The sequence below is a fragment of the Pleurodeles waltl genome, chromosome 2_2, assembly GCF_031143425.1.
Source record: "Pleurodeles waltl isolate 20211129_DDA chromosome 2_2, aPleWal1.hap1.20221129, whole genome shotgun sequence".
Lineage (NCBI taxonomy): Eukaryota > Metazoa > Chordata > Amphibia > Caudata > Salamandridae > Pleurodeles > Pleurodeles waltl.
This window is the reverse complement of record NC_090439.1, coordinates 613,398,408-613,415,766: the sequence shown is the minus strand read 5'-3', so window position 1 is coordinate 613,415,766 and position 17,359 is coordinate 613,398,408.

Below are 17,359 nucleotides of genomic sequence, written 5' to 3'. Positions count from 1 at the left end.
AGCAACACAGCGAAAACACCCCAAAAAGTACTCTACACCAGTGTAGGAAAATAGATAATAATTATCTGAATAAAATAAGACCTAAACGACAAAAATCCAAAATGCACAAGTCAAGATATTACTTTCTAAGGGTGTTAAGTAAGTCTCAGTCCATAAGATTTAGTGGTTGCCTCCTTGTAGCACACAGTACCTGGGATGCATTAAATATAACTACTCACAGAATCGCAGAGGAGGAGGTCGGTTATTAAGGTGCTGCGTTAGATTTTCCTGCACAAACGATACATTGTTTCTTTCTACACAACAAGGTGATGCATCGAATTCCACAGCACAGCCTTGGTTCCTCACTGCAATGCAGGGATATTTTGACACCCAGGAATGATGTGCGAAAACCCTTGACGCACTGGAAAGAAGAAGTGAGAGCTGCATCGATTCAGTAGGCAATTCATCAATTTATCAGCCGTGAGACAGGCACTGCGTAAATTTTTGCAGGCTTTGCTTCTATTTTTTGGCGCACAGGGATTTTCTTCTTTGTGGTGAAGTCTTTGTGGCCCTGAGACTTCAGAACAGGAGGCAAGCTCTATCCAAGCCCTGGTGGCAGCTGAGCTATGGCCCACAATCTGCAGATACCAACATTGAAAAAAAGTTTGTATTCTACTTGATGATTTCTGTTTTCTCCTTGTTGTTTTTTTGGGCATTTTTGTGTTTTTCAGTTGCTAGGCTATTATTTTTGGGAGATGTATGGGGACAAAGATAAGTGAAGCATTTGTTATTACCATCTGCATTTCTCTGAATTTTTGGCTTCTAAATGTATACCAGTGTGCAAGAAAGAAGACATTTAGCAAAAGGCCTTCTGAACGACATGAAAGTATGACTAACCTCAAATTCAGAGTTCTAAAAATAATCACTGTTTCTAAACTCAGTATCTTGCGTACATTCAAGAAATATGCAGGTTTCCTTCTTGCCAATTTTTCGTCCTTTATGTTTTACCATTTGAATTGCTGTATAGTTGGTCCACAATGAAAAATCATTGTAAGGTGCAGCTCAGTTTGTGTTGGGTATCCGGTCTTCCTGGAAAATCTACAAGCCCTACATATTGCTGCAGCTAGAAGAATCTGTCAGAAGTAACAGTGTATAGCAATGGTGTATTGTTTTTGTATATCAACTATTGTGGCAAAATGTTACAGATGAAAACGTAGTCAGACATTTCTGGCTTTTCCCACTAATTTTCATCCTTTTATTTTTTGAACAATGAGTTTCTTTTGGAAAAACTTAGAGTATCTACACTAATGACACCTGGCTGAATTCAGAACCTTGTGTGGTTGTCAGAAATGTATGGCGAGGGCTTTAAGTGGGCCAGGTCCTTTCCAGTACCAGCAGTTCTAGAAACACCTGAGACAGGTCCCTATGGGCTTCTCATTTTTGCCCTCACTGTGAAAACAAAATCATAACTTTCAGGCAGTACCAGCCATCACCGGCCTTCCAAGAGACTCCTATGTTTGCTGTTTGATAGTGATCTGAAATCCACAAGGTGCAGGAGGGGTGGTGGGAAGAGCTTATGTTCTAAATGTAAACATATACAGTATTTACCTGCTGGAGAGTGATAAAATTGCTGCACTGGCTACTGCTACCCAGCATTAGCAGCTTCCAGGTATTTTCAAGCCTACAATAAATCAAAGTAAATATTTTACAGAGAGTTTGAGTTAACGTTCCTAGTGAACAGAGAAGAGGCTGCAATAGGAACTGAATTCACCACCTGTTATTTGGTCCTCAGCCATGATGACCAATGGTTACCAGTCCACGGTCCATGGTCTCCAGTGAGTGGAGAGATGTGCGAGAGCATTGTGGTGCTGGGAGGCAGATGGGTGTGCTGATAACTCACCACAATGTGCGATCCTGCATTCGATGGAAAGAGTAACTCCATGGGTTGAGGCCCAGTTTAACAGATAGATCATAGATTTGAACGCCTACTTGGGCAGAATCAGCCTTTCATCCTTTCAAGGTGGATACAACTGGAGATGATGCAGTGCTCAAATGCAGGACATTGTAAATGTATGTCATTATACTCTGCAGTATAGGCTGCTGAGTAAGTATAAGATGATTTTGCTTCACTGCCTAATATAAATGCAGAAGTAGAGGTGAGGGAAAATGTAGATGCTCTGTGCTACATGTGGTGTGCCCCAGACTTAGTCAGTGCTGGCAAATTATATCTGTCCCAGGTAGTAAGTAACACACCAGCAACCCACACTCTGAACCTCGTGCACTGCCAAGCTCCTAGGATCTCATTTACAAGTCTCAATGGCAGACTGCACCACAAGAGTGTCATTTGTTTGATGCTCCAGTGTCACAGTGTGCCAGCCCATATTTACAAGGCCACACAAAACCACCTTGTGTGGCTTTCCCTGGCCTTGTAAATATGGACCCTTTCACACATAACACTGCATGAAATGGGCATTCCATGGGTGTTACTTGGGGTGTTCCCATGCAACTCCCATGGAACCCGAAGGAATCTGACACATTCCCAGCACAAAACAATCATCCCTGTAATGCAGGCATCCTTGCAGCAATTTGTGCACAAGCGCATGGGGAGAGGACAGAAATGTGCAGAATCTTGTAACTACGGTGCATTTATCCCCTTTCTTGGTGGCACAGGGTGGCGTAGTACAGGGTGACTTACTGGACCACCCTGTGCCCCAGGCCTTGTAAATGAGGACCCCAGTCTTTTGTTACTGTCTCACAAAAGGGTTTTTAATGCTGTTTTGTGGACAAGCCTGCCCCCACACTTATCACTCTTCATCTACTGAGCTTTATTGTGTTGTGCAATTAGTTTACTTTTTTCTGATGCTTATTTATTTATTCATTTTATTGGGGTACTCTTGTATGGCCACTGAAGTAAATGATCAGCCTGCTCACTCTCTGTGTGCCCAGAGACACACCATCCATGAAACAAACCATCCATTGCCCTAAGCACAAGCTTATGCCCTGCATGCATTTTCTGTTGATTATTGCTAACAACAGAGACCTGTGCATAACGTTTATTGTAACAAACACGAAGAGGAAAGAGTAAAGGAGTCCATTAAAAATAAACAATTGTACAATATATGTTGAGCTGGAAGTGAGCATGTTTTACAGAAAGATAAAGCTGGCCCAAAACCTTGTAAGTGCCACAGAGATTTCACACAGGCTTGTTGTGAAGTTTTGCTTCTTTGTGCAGGAGTGGTCCTTCTGTCTGCTGTGCATGCAGGCTGCAGTATAGTGGGGAACTCAGGCAAATGGGAATGCCTTAAGACATGCCAGTGCTTTGGAAGAGCATTAGGACTTGAGTGAAGTAACTCATGTGTCAGGCTGCTGTCTCCATAGGACTTTATGCGTTAGGGCAGCGTCCTTCAGATGTCTGGCTACTGTCTTCATGGGGCTTCCTGGGCTAAGTCAGTCTCATATCAGGCTTCTATCCCCATGGGGCTTCATGGGCTGGGAAAAAATCAGTCATGTGTCAAGCTGCTGTCTCCATGAGGCATTAAGGGCTGAGGCAGAATCAGTTACGTGTCAGACTGCTGTCTCCATGGGGCTACATGGACCAGGGAAAAGATAGTCATGTGTCAGGATAATGTTTGCAGCGTGCTTGAAGGAGTGGGGCAGTCAATTATGTGTCGAGCTACTGTGCCCTTGGGGCTTCATGGACTGTGGTGAAGTAGTCACATGACTGACCTCTCCATTCGGCTGGAGCACAGTTAGGCATGCATCAGGTTGGTGTCTCAATGGGGCTTAATTGGCTGAAACAGGTCCAGCCACTTGTCCAATTGGTGCCTCTTTGGGACTTAATGAGCTTGGGCAGAGCCCGTCACATGCCTTGCTTCTGATACTGAAAGGATTTATGGAGTTAAGAATGGTGGCCAACGTAAAGTGCTACAATTCTGCCTCAGGGGTAGTAAGGGCTACATAAATTCAATTACAGTATAATACAATACAATATATAACCCTTCTTCCTCATACTAATTCTAATTCTAATTCCATAACACTCAGCAGGTGGATAGTTGATTGTAGTTCACACAGACTGCTAATAAGTTTCTTCCACTGCTTAACTCTCCCACACTCACTTTAGACAAACCTGCTGTGGGTCATGTCCCTCGCCTCATACTGTACCAGTCCAGGGCATTAAATCACCCATCACCAACTGAGTTAGGTCACCACTGTGGGTCCCACTAGCAACAAACAAAGCCCCCTTTTGACATCTCACAATGGAAATCAGATATGGGATGTTAGTAACAAAGTCCAACCTAGCAGCTCTTTGAAACTTCCACACTCCCACACGCAACCTCAGATCAGCCGAACTCGCCCTAGCCACAGTCCCCCGCATCCAGCACACCACCACAGGAGGCAGGTCTTTCTCCTACCTCGCCCCCAAAACCTGGAATTCCCTCCCCACCGACCTTCGCAAAACCAAAGACCTACTGATCTTCAGAAAGAACCTCAAGACTTGGATGTTCGACCAGTGACCCTCCCCGGCCCTCCCCACCTCCCCCCACACCTTGAGACCCTCACGGGTGAGTAGCGCGCTCTACAAATTTCTTTGATTGATTGATTGATTGATTGAACCATGTCTTCCTCCAACTGATGCCTGCTCAGGACCATAAACTTTATACTTTCAGAACTGACAACCCAGTGCAGTAACCAGCCCAGTGGAAATGCAAGAAATATGAAATGCCATAAGCGACCTGCACAGCTGCTCAAAGCAGCTAGCTCACTGAAAACTGTAAACTGCATGCCTGTCTCTAAAACTTCTTCATCCATCACCCTTCTAAGCGTTGCATCCAATTACAGATAACCACACATTGGTGGTCATCATGCATGACATGGAAATGCTTCCTGCATAAGATCAAAATAAAGACAATGTCCTTCCACCCTCACACCCTAAACTGTGTTTCATGCTCCCCATGTAGGTAAGTGCTTCATAGGGGTAGTGAGTGCTATATAAATGTTGCATTACAATGGAGTGTTTTATTATTTCAGTTTCATCATTTCAGAATTGAAGCTTTTCCAATATAATATCCAACAAAGTCATTGCTGCTACTCATTTATTTTATGTATCTAACAATCATTGACAAAGCCATACTTCCTTGATTGTTTTAGATGTAATTTCAGTTGTTGAATTAGATATCTGGATTCAATAACAGAAAGAAGCAGCAAAATAGTGTGGCGGCACACAATGTTAAGCACTGATTTTAGCGTATTTGTTTAAGCCAAGCTCTTAATTACATCAGGCCATGCCCCTTTGAGGGATCCCCCCATTTTTCATCTCACTTAAAGCCCTGTGTATATATTTCTGGGATCACCCATGTGTTTTGCACCTATTTTCATCACAAACTACAAGCAGGTTGAAACCAAAAAAATCAGTAAACATGGACTACTTCTTAGAAAAACGCAAAACCTGTGGTTAAAAAAAATATTTTTTGGGTGCAAGTCTGTTTGTTGCTGAAAGCTGGGAAGACAGTGATGCAAGCACAGCAAACTTGTTCATTTCTACAAAAAATGCTTTCTTGCACAGCACATTTTTCATTTTTTCCACAAAACCAAAATGTAGCTATATTTTGTCTATTTTCTTGGTCCTCTCCAGGGAAATCAACAAATCCTGTGTGCAGTTTTATTAAGTTATAAAGGCATAAGCGTGGAGTACCCCAAATACTAAAATAAAAGGAGCTTTGCACTCTAAGGGGAAAAGGATTTATCAGTGAAGGGGTTAACCCAATAGCCTTACTTAACATTCACTGGCAGAAAATGTGTTGCTTGTTTTCCTGTCGGGAAAGTAAGTTAGTGACCCCTCTTCACAATGCATGCAGGATAATGGTGCCCCCTTTTGGTTTATAATGGGCTCAACTCGTTATTTGCACTGCAAGCAAACAGATCACATATTCATTTTAAAGTAATTTCTAGGTATAAGAAAATAGGACATGCTTTCTACTTCAATACTTTTTCCTCCGAGAAACATTGTGAAATGATCTGAAAAATAAAGCAATTTCCATAACTGGTCTATTTGTTTAAAACGCAGTCTGGGGTAGGAAACACCCAATTTCGCTCAATATTAAACTCGAATAAACCCAGCATCCTCCGCAAAATCAACCTCATCTGGGTTCCTCTCATCTGGGAAGTGTAAAAAAGAAAACGGAAATATCAAGAGAATTAGCAGCGCAGTGCTGCTCAGAATGAAAATATAATTTTCAGGCTGACTGAACCCTAGCACCCGCTCCTCTTGGTGCCGCGCTTGAAGGCAATGTTTCTGTCGGTCCCCTCCCAGCTGCGAAGGTGTACATTTTATATCAGCCACAAGCCACATAGTGTGTGCTCATCCATTCTCTTTTTCATTAAAAAGTGTGTTTTACAACAAAAGGGGTTTGTTCTACCAACTGGGACTTTTACTCTCCAAGCTGCACAAAGCGTATTTGTATCTGCTGGAGCCAAGGTGTAGAAAAAACAAAGCACAAATGCAACTCTTGCAAATTATGGAAGGTCTTTGCTGTCATCTCTAGAGTAAAATAATTTTTTTAGACTAAGGATGCATACAAAACACATCGTGTTTGAAATTATATTTTTTCCTACCGAGACTCCCTCTACAAATATTACTATAATAACTGAGAAGTAATGCTGTGTTAGGAAAGAGAGATGCACTCTCAGCTCAATAGTTGTAGTCATGATTTTAACTGATTTTTTCGGATTGCTTCTAAATTCCAAAGTGGATATCTGTATTGAGAGAATACTTCTGAACTGTCTTCAGTGAGTCTAACTACATAAAATGTCACATTAATTACTTCGTCACATACATGCCAGCATTTTCAAACTGAAAAGTGGGATATTTTGAGAAATTAAATCGGGGAATTAATATTCCCCATTGGAAGCAGAGGCAATTTTAGGCAGAGGCATTTTTTGCTGAAAATTCGAGAGTGCCCTGCCTGAATTCTGTCCATGGGCATGAATGTCATCGTAGTCCTTACAACACAGACACCTCACTGAATACCTCAGTGACCAATAACTCTGCGATACTACTCAGTCTGGTTTCAGACCCAATCACAGCATGGAAACTTTACTCATCGCTGCCACGGATGACACCTACCTCACTCTGGACCGAGGAAACAGTGTGGTCCTCATCCTCATGGAGCTCTCCTCAGCATTTGACACAATCTGCCACCCCATCCACATTCAACATTTACGCAGCATCAGGATCCATGGGCATGCACTCCAATGGATCTGTTCCTTCATTTCTGGAAGGACCCAATCAGCCAGCTTGGCACCGTACACCTTTGACCCTGGCAACCTTATCTGCGCAGTTCCACAAAGATCCTCCCTGAGTACAACCCTCCTTAATGCACACGTAATCCCTCTACCCAGCATCATCCACTCTCATGACATTAACGTCCTTTCCTAAGCTGACAACACTCAACAGATACTCTCCCTCATGGACAAGATGCCTAGTACCCAGAACAAGTTCAGTGCCTGCCTGACTCAAATTGCCCACTGGATGAAGACTAAGGGGGTCAAGGACCGCCGGGGATGCGGGAGCACCGCCAACAGGCTGGCGGTGCCCCGCAGGGCATTCTGACCGCGGGCATTCTGACTGCGGCGGTTTGGCCGCGGTCAGACCAGGAAAACCGGCGGTCTCCCGCCGGTTTTCCGCTGCCCTGGGAATCCCCCATGGCGGCGCAGCTTGCTGCGCTGCCATGGGGGATTCCGACCCCCTCACCGCCATCCTGTTCCTGGTGGTTCCGACCGCCGGGAACAGGATGGCGGTGAGGGGTGTCGTGGGGCCCCTGGGGGCCCCTGCAGTGCCCATGCCAATGGCATGGGCACTGCAGGGGCCCCCGTAAGAGGGCCCCACTTTGAATTCCAGTGTCTGCTTTGCAGACACTGGAATTCGCGACGGGTGCCACTGCACCCGTCGCACATCCTCCACTCCGCCGGCTCCATTCGGAGCCGGCTTCCTCGTGGGGAGGGGTTTCCCGCTGGGCTGGCGGGCGGCCTTCTGGCGGTCGCCCGCCAGCCCAGCGGGAAAGCCAGAATGGCCTCCGCGGTCTTTCGACCGCGGAGCGGCCATATGGCGGCTCCCTCCAGGCGGGCCGCTCCCGCCGCCCGCCGGGGTCAGAATGACCCCCTAATTGTCTAAAGCTGAACACTGAAGAGACTGAAATTATGATCTTCACGAAGGGCACATCATTGTAGGTCTACCTATAATGGCCAACGGAGCTAGGACTGACACCCACCCTCACCACTCACTGTAAGAACCTTGGATTCATCATTGACAGCAAACTCAACATGACTGTCCAAGTCAATGCTGTCACCTTCTCTTGCTCCCCTTCTCTGAAGATTCTGAGGAAGATTTTCAAATGGCTATCAGTCAGCACTGGGGAAACCATCACGTTTGCCCTGGTCACAAGAAAGCTAGGCTAAGAGAACACCCTCTATTTGAGGATCAATAAAAAACGAATCAGAAGGCAGCAGTCCATTCAGAACTCAGTGGCCAGAAACAAACTCAACCTCCCGTGATCCACTAACAATCACAATTGAAGGAGTTCCATGGTCTCCCATTCACAAAAACACAATTAAGACTCCTTACCCACTATTTTAAGGCACTACAAAACACTGACCCACCATACCTCAATAATTGCATCTGCTTTCACAAACCTTTCAGACACCTCGACTTGTCCGGTCTCCTACAAGCACAATTCCAAAGCATAAAACCAAATCCAGCAGTAAAGCCTTCTCGTACATCTCTCCTAAAGCATGAAACAACCTCCTGCTACACATAAGAGCCTCCTCAAATCTTGAATTGTTTATGAAGCTGAATACCTGACTTTTCGAGTAGTCCCACTGGGCACTAGGGGGCATATTTACAAGCCCCAAGCACCTCCTTGCGCCACCCTAGCCTTATTTTTTTTTTTACACAAAGGCGGCATCAAGGCTTTTCCCCACTCCAGATTTACAAAGTGGAGCAATGCAAGTGTTGCACCACTTTGTAACCCCTTGCTCCACATTATGCCTACCCGGACATAAGGTATGCAAGGGGGGGCCTTCCCCCGTTAGGAGGCCCAGAAAAATGGTGTAGTGAAATTTACAAGATTTCCCTGCACCATTTTTCCTGTCATTTTTAACACCTGCCCAAGGCAGGCATTAAAGTTACACTCCCATTGTTTCCAATAGGCCTCCCCACGCATAGCTGGACTAGCGCCATCATTTTTGGCACTAGTTGACCAATGTGCCACAATAGCTAAAAAATGTGATGCTATTGTGCTTATGTGTGCCACGACGCGCTGTATAGTAAATATGGCACTACCATGGTGACATTAGGGAGGCGCAGGGGGGCAAAAAAATGTGGCGCATCATAGCTGATGCACCACTTTCTTGTAAATATGCCATTAGGTGTGGCTAGACTCAACCCTGCTCTGACAAGGATACACCTCTCTACAAATCTGCATAAGATAACGTCAGTCCCCAGTCCGGAAAAAGCAAAAACACTTGCTTCTGTGAGCGAAACCAGAAAACTGGAAAGGTCGTCTTTAAAAAAATATCTTTATTTCATTTTTTCGCTTTTTCTTCTTTCTTTGAGAGTATGAACCACCCACCCCCCACGCATGCATATACAGATAGCGAGACTGTTATGTGTAAAATGTGGAAGCTTAGGCAATGGCTGGCACAGAGAAGAACAAGGACAAATAATCCGGTGGACACCTTGATATTAATGTTTTGTTTATGTCTAAGGTATTTGTAAAGAGCAAAGTTTACTCGAGGTTCCTGTTTGCTTCACTGAAACGTGGTTGCACAGGAGTTGTGGAACTAGTGGAAATAAGACTAAGAACCTTTTGATTAAACAGGTGTTCTGCGCGACTTTTGTGAATGACAGTAAGGAGGATTGCTTAAGGAGTGTGTTTTGGGATATAACGACATACAAGATGAAATCCACCATGATTAGATGCTCTTCTCAGTTCAGATGAAACTCTGACTTGTGGTTTGCACCACGCCCATTCTCAGTCAGAGATTTGGCAGTGGTGCTTAGCAGGGTTGCCACTGTAACAGGCTGATTTTATCTGTGATTTCACCAAGACTTTATTGTATTACATTTGCACCCACCACGTTTTCATGAAACCTATATTTTAGACTGGTGTTGCATCGGTTTAATCTCGACGGTGACAGGCGCATTTGTAGATCACAATGAAATATACGCCTGAATCGGTGATGTTGTAAAGGTTGAAAAGTCTGGTAGGCAGTGGCATGTTTCAAAAATTAAATGCAGGTGGCAAACGGCAGATGCTGTTTAATGTAACATTACCACAGCTGTTACAGGCTTAGAGGTTATAGGGCATAAGATTGGGCTCTGTTATCAGATGAACATGTTTCAGCATCCTTTACAGTTCACTAAGAACCCTTTGCATTCTTAAGGATGATGCGCCCAACAACTTTAATTGGTAAGTAGTTGATCTACATAAAAAAACATTAAAAAATACAGTCAAGCGTGCACAACGGGGTAATGTCACGGTGGAGATAATTAATTTTATCCTGTTGCAGAGTACCCATTTGTTCTACGCAAGCAGTGCATGAAGGCCTAGATTTACAAAGATTTTGCACCGGGTTTGCATTACTTTTTTGATTCAAACATGATGTAAAATCATGTTAGGGATTAAGAAACCAAAACAAAATGGTGATTCGTGTTGGTTTGTAACCAAAATGCAGCACAAGGCTTTTTCTTCTTTGTATGTGTGCGACATTCTGCAGCACACATACATTGAGGAAATGAGCTTAAATATTTTTTTTTGGTGCAGGAAAGGACCTCCTCCTACACAAAAACTATGCAGACCACAAGGCAGACACCTTTGTACTCTGGGGAAAGGATGCCTGCGTTGGCGCATGGCTGCACAAAGTGTGGCAGCACATGAGGAGACCTGAATGCAATTTCTTTGTAGATTTGGCACAGTTCTGCTCCTTTCAGTTCATGCAAAGCAGTGCAGTGATTTTACTTGCTACCTTGCGTTTTGTGAACTCTTTGTAAGTTGGGGACCAAATGTCTTGCTCTGATAAGGAAGTGTGCAAATAAGAGGTACTCAGGGGCATATTTATACTCTGTTTGCGCCAAATTTGCATCAACATTTTTGACGCAAATTTGGCGTAAACCTAACACCATATTTATACTTTGACGCCAGACCCAGCGAACGTCAAAATTCAGCAGTGTGCGTCATTTTCTGGATGCGTGAAACCGCCTTGCGTTAATAACATGCAAGGTAGGCGTTTCCGTCCAAAGAATGACTTTAAGGCATGTGCGCCTTATTTATAATCCCACGTCATTTTGATGCACAGGAGGGGGCGGGCCTTAAAAAATGGTGCCCAGCCTGATTTGCGCAGTTTTTTAACGCCTGGGTGAGGGCAGGCGTTAAGGGACCTGTGGCCTCATTTCCATGGTCTCTGACCATGGAAGCAGTCCACAGGTGCCCTGCCCTGCCCCCAGGGACACCCCCTGTCACCCTCGCCCACCCCTGGAGGACACCCATGGATGGGGAACCCATCCCAGGTAAGTAGAGGTAAGTATTTAATTTTTATTTTTTAAGAGGCATAAGGGGGCCTAACTTGGGCCCCCCTACATGCCACTGTGCCCAATGACCATGCCCAGGGGACAAGAGTCATTTCAATGGGGGTTGTGTGCCAAAAAATGGCGCAAGTCCGGTTAGAGCCATGCTTTTTTACTCTAACCCGACTTGCACCATTTTTTGACGCACAACCCCCATTCTACCCTACGCCTGCTTTGCTCGGTTAGCGTCAATCCATAAATAAGGCTCCTGCCTGGCGCATTGGAATGGCGTTATCCAACAGTAAATTTTTTGACGCAAATCAGCGCTGGCGCTGGTTTGCGTCAAAAAGTATAAATATGGGACTCAGTGTTAAGCATGGCCTTCAGCAGTGTGCAGCAGAGTTTGGCTACAGCATCTGGTGTGGCCATGTGATAGCCACCCAGAACCTCCCTGGTATCCAGGCCATCACATGGGGGCCTGTTCACAAATGTAAATTTACATGGGAGTAAATCTGCACATTTACTCTTAATCTTTGTAATAACTACTTCTTTTGGCTATTCACCATTTCTGACTGCAAAGTTACTACTAAATGTTGATTAAATGTCTCCCCACGATCACTTTAGGGTTAGAATTGGCATGAATGTAGAAGAAAATTGTAAAGTTACAACTAGTAACTTTATGACTTATATTTTGCATCCTTGGTGGAGAACTCTACAACTGGAGAGTAGACCTCCCCATAGAGAGGGAGACACCAATGAAAGGGAAGAGGAAAATTATATACGCCTGAACTAGATCATACACACCTGATGCCTGTTCCCTTTCAACAACATAAATACTGTCCACACTACAGGAGCTGCTTGTTTCCACCTCGTCTTTTGCCACCTGCAGCCACCACATTCTGCCTCAATGATGTAAATTCCACTTTCAAGAGGAAAGGGTATTTCATTGATGAAGATACAGCCCTTGTAGTTAGATTTTTAGGAAAACATTACAAAACATAACATGGTCTGCCTCCATTTACCCCCAGTAGAACACAGAATGCAGCCTTATGGCAGAAGGAGACAGTCTCAATGCATTGAGGGAGGAGGCATGCATTGTGGGATATATAAGAAAATCGCAGGATGAGAAAGGGAGTGTGAATTAGAAGTTCTCCAGGATCAGCTAGTGCAGGGTCTCTCAGGAGATCCATGTGGAACCTGTCTCTGGCTCATCCCTCTGAAGGAGGCTGTTCTCCCAGCAAATCATCCCACCTGGTATACGGGCTGCCTCCTTTTGACAACACCATTGTGGTGCTAGGCAAGGTTCTAAATACCTCCCTCTCCCTCTCCCACACACTAAAACAAAAACTTGAGTCATTCACCCATATCTGTCCATCAGCCTTACCTATATTGTTAGTCACACATCACATAGCTAACCCTTAAAAACACCCTCTCACCCACACTTCAGAAATACATAGCTGTTTAGAGTATAGTCCTTTTATTTCTACTCTTTTCATACAGCCAGTCTTTCAAGTACATTGATTGCTGTGGCTGAGTCAGGAATCATTGCAAGTGCAGCAGGGCAACTCACAGGGCAAGTCCCATAATACAAGTTAAATATACTCACAGGTATATTCTAATGCTAACATTGCCCCCAACACACTAGGGGAGGATTTCTTTTAGTTGGTTTGCTAAACCCTAACAATGTGTTTTAATGGCTTCTAAGTGTGGCCAAATCTGACCCTGGCTTTCATATTTTAATAAATGTTTTTACATTTAGGGCCCTGTGTTGTTGTCCTATCTACTATCAGCCCCAATAACTGGCAATATACATCAAACATAATTGTTTACGCCTGCTGGATCATGGGATTCCTTGGCAATGCCGCCAAGGACACAAGTTCAGCGACTGACATAACTGGGGTATCCAAAAATCAAATATGTGTGGCTTGAGCTAGAAAGGCGATATTGTTAAGGTATAATAATTACATGCATTGAACAACCCCTAAGTTCACATGTTTATTTATGCCACATAGTAGTAATGATATTATTTTTTCACAGAACAATGTCATATATAGTACTGTATTGAATTTTAGATATGCAACTGTATTTTATTTACTTCAATTGTTTACATCTTCTTCTTCCAGAAATTGGTGACAATGCACTGGATAATGATGGTTAGCCATCTACAAGCAGTAGAAAGGAAACAATTCAAGGAAACAATGCAATCCTCCTCCAAACTACAATCGTAGCAGCCAACACTTCTGCGGAAGAAGAGGAGAAGGAGCAGGAGCTGGTTGAGGAGGAGGAGGGCCTCGACTGAGAGGAGGGAATTGTTGCCTTCACACGTAACTTCTCCAAAAAGACCACTTCATGTGCGAGCAGCAGTCTTCTTCCAGAATCACTTCTGAGAATTGCCAGTCCCTAGCCACTAGCTAAGCAGACACATATGCTTGTTCCCTCCATTAAATTCCCTCCTTCACACAGTCCTCAACTAACAGGTACTTCTGCACAATATCCTACACCCTCTCTCATGAAGGAGCATCTCAAGACTTCTTTCATTCATCTGAGGGGAAGAACACTCCTGGTAAGGAACAGGTGTCCCCTGATGATCATTCTCCTTGTGCAACCTTTCAGGTAGCACCCCACTTTGTCAAATGGCAACGCACGTGAGTGCATAGGAAGTTGTCATGGTCGAATGCTGCTCCTTAGGAAGATAATTTTCTCCCACAGCAGTCAAATGCACGGGACGATATTTGAGCAATGAGGGCTACCCTCCATGGTTAGATGTCTCCTTCAAAGGCTCTCTCAGATGATTGAAAGGAAGGACTGTGCATCATATAATATTGCAACGTTATATCAAGACAAGACAAAACTGCACTGAGAAATTCTCCAAAGCTTTTGGGAGAGAGTACAGAGCCACATGCCTTGGACATGAAGATGATAGAGGCATAAGCAAAACATGTTAATGTTACTCTTCAAGGCCAGAGCGTGCACAACATTCTTCAAAGGCACCTCAACATAGGAGGGACACACCACCTGTGTACCTCACATACTGCCACAACCACCCTCACCATCCCTACCTCCATCACCTCTACCTCTATGGCCACTAACTCACCCACCACTACCTCAATCACCCACAAGACCCTAAAAACCCTCAAAATAATGATTGGTTTATACAAGTTGGCATGTCTCTCCCTAACATACTCAATGAAAACTAGTTTGTACAGTAAGTTATACCTTTTTTATATAAAATGTGTCAATCTTTCATCTATGTTGAATTTTTGATTTGGAAGTTATGGAATAGGATAGTCTTATTTATGTTCTAGTCTTTGTTTACTTTCAAAGTGTATTGGATGTAAAAATGCCATTATGAGTTTCAATACATTGTCAAAATAACTAAATATTTATTTGGCTTGACATGGAATGCATTTGTCTCAAAATAGTGTAAAAATCAAGAACAATATTAATCATTACATTTTTTCTTGTTTTATATATAACTAAAAATAGATATTTTTCACAAAATTGAAATTTAGTAAAAACTATAAACACTTCTTGCGAACGGGCAAAATAAACAAAATATAGTCTTGATGAGAAATGTAAACCTGGAGGGAGTAGGCAAATTATAAAAACACATAAGAAATCTAAAGGGAAGCAGTCGCTATGGAAAGGGATTCAACTGAAAAAACAACCAAAAAGGTTCCATTGTCCTAAACTATAACAAAGTCAATCCTCTTAGCCGGGGGGTGGGGGGTTATGAGTAACGAGCTTCAGAACAAAAGCTCCTGATCATTCTTTTTCTCATTCTACATCACAACGATGTTACGGTCATTCTCCGTCGCAGACGTGACATTTTTGGCCCTGGCAAGACAAGATACCCCATGGGAAGAAGGTAACATGGGCTAGCAGGGGAAATGGATGACAGATGAACTGAGTGATGGCACAACAGGAATTGGGATGGGTTGAAAGGCAGCCACAACATAAGACTCCCTAGGAGGCCACATAAATCTTGGGGCTGTGCAGAGCCCATGCAATGGGCCGCACTAGAAGGCCATGAGTTGTTGGGGGATAAAGCGTCCCTCGAGTGCTAGTGTTGTTCTGGGTAGGCACTAGGAAGAGGAGATGGTGCCTGTGCAGGAGGCTCTACTCAGGACCCTGGGGGTGTAGGAGCCCACACCATAGAGATATGTCAGTGCTCACTGCCTGATACCAAAGGCAACTATCTATAGCACCTGGACATACATGTGCAATTCTTATTGGTGTCAAGTATGTCTGAGGTAAGTAGTTCAGTTCAGTATATGTAAATCAGGGATTCACAGTAACTGTCTTGCTGTATAGCAGTATTTTGTCCACTCTTTATTCAAATGTTTCTTACTTAGTATCACCACCCATTATGTCCTTATATTTGTCAACTCCACGCACATAGATATGGAAACAGCATTATAGAGGTGATGTATGTCTTGTCTGCATGTCCCATGTGGCAACATAACCTGAAGGACATTGATTGTAGGCGTCTTTACATGTCCCTGTCACCAGGTGTTCTTAGCTGCTGCTGTTAAGGCGCTGTGTGTGAGAAAATGGCCCATGCTCATTTCCCAGTGATCAACAAGTGCATTATATCTATGCAGTGTGCCATTGAAGTCTAAGTATCCAACCACCCAAAATGCAATCCATGCTTGATGTTTGTGTATTCTGACCAGGTCCTTAAATTCCAGGCAGAACCTCTCTTCTGTGTACCACTCACAGGATCACAGTCACTTCCATAGTGCTTGCCATTACTGTCAGGCTACCTAAACTGCCCTGGGACAGTGAGGAGGGACAGGAACATTATCAAAGACCATCTCATACACCAATACAAGCTACACAGTGGGTAAAGGTTCTGAGTTTTCAGCATTGAAGCCAGGCAATAACCTTCTCAATTGCTTTTGCAATTGATGGCCAAAACTTAGGCTTCGTTAGTCAGGCCCCCAGGCCTTCACTATCCAAAAAGCCTCATGAGATTATTGAGTGCTATTCTCTGTCTATCTTGAGCCCAGAAAAGTTGTGTAAGAAGAGTATTGAGATCCTTAAAATGTTGTGGTAATAACACAGACATTCTCACAAAATATAAAAACCCTGGGAAGGAGCAGCACTTTTGCTATTGCAATACATCTCAAAGGTGACAATGGGATTCCATACCAAAAGTTAAGTGAGTGTGAAGTAAGGTTAAGTGAGTGTGAAGTGTAAGAGAGAACCCAACCGATATTGCTCAATATGAGGCGTGTTGAGTTTTATATTTTGGGACACCCAAATATCAGAATGTATCTGTTTCCTACAATATAGGAGACTGTTATGCCACCAAACATTTGGGATGCTCTGGAGAGCTGAGCTTGGAAAGGCAAAACTTGCTCCAATTCTCTCGAAGTCCCAATATCCACCCAAATGCACTCAACACCTCCATTACCTCTGGTAAAGTGTTCACTAGATCTCAAAGATACACTAGCATGCCATCTGTTTACTTTGACACTGTATGGTGTTTATGTGATAGTGTGATACCCCAATCCCATTCCACTGTATGAGCAGGCAGATTAGTGGTACCATTGCTGGGCTAAACAGCGAGGTTGTGAGTGGGCAACATTGTCTAGTGCCCTTTTTTAGTAGTGCATTGTATGGACATTGTGTGACCTGTACATACTCTTGCTAGTGGTTGTGTGTATAACAGCTTTATTCATTTTAGTATATTAGGGTGAAACCCCTTTCTTTTTTTAACCACAAACTGATTAGGGTATAAGACAACATCAATGACCTTTTCAATATCAATTAAAAGAACACCTGATGAAGTGCCATCATGCAGCACTTGATCCA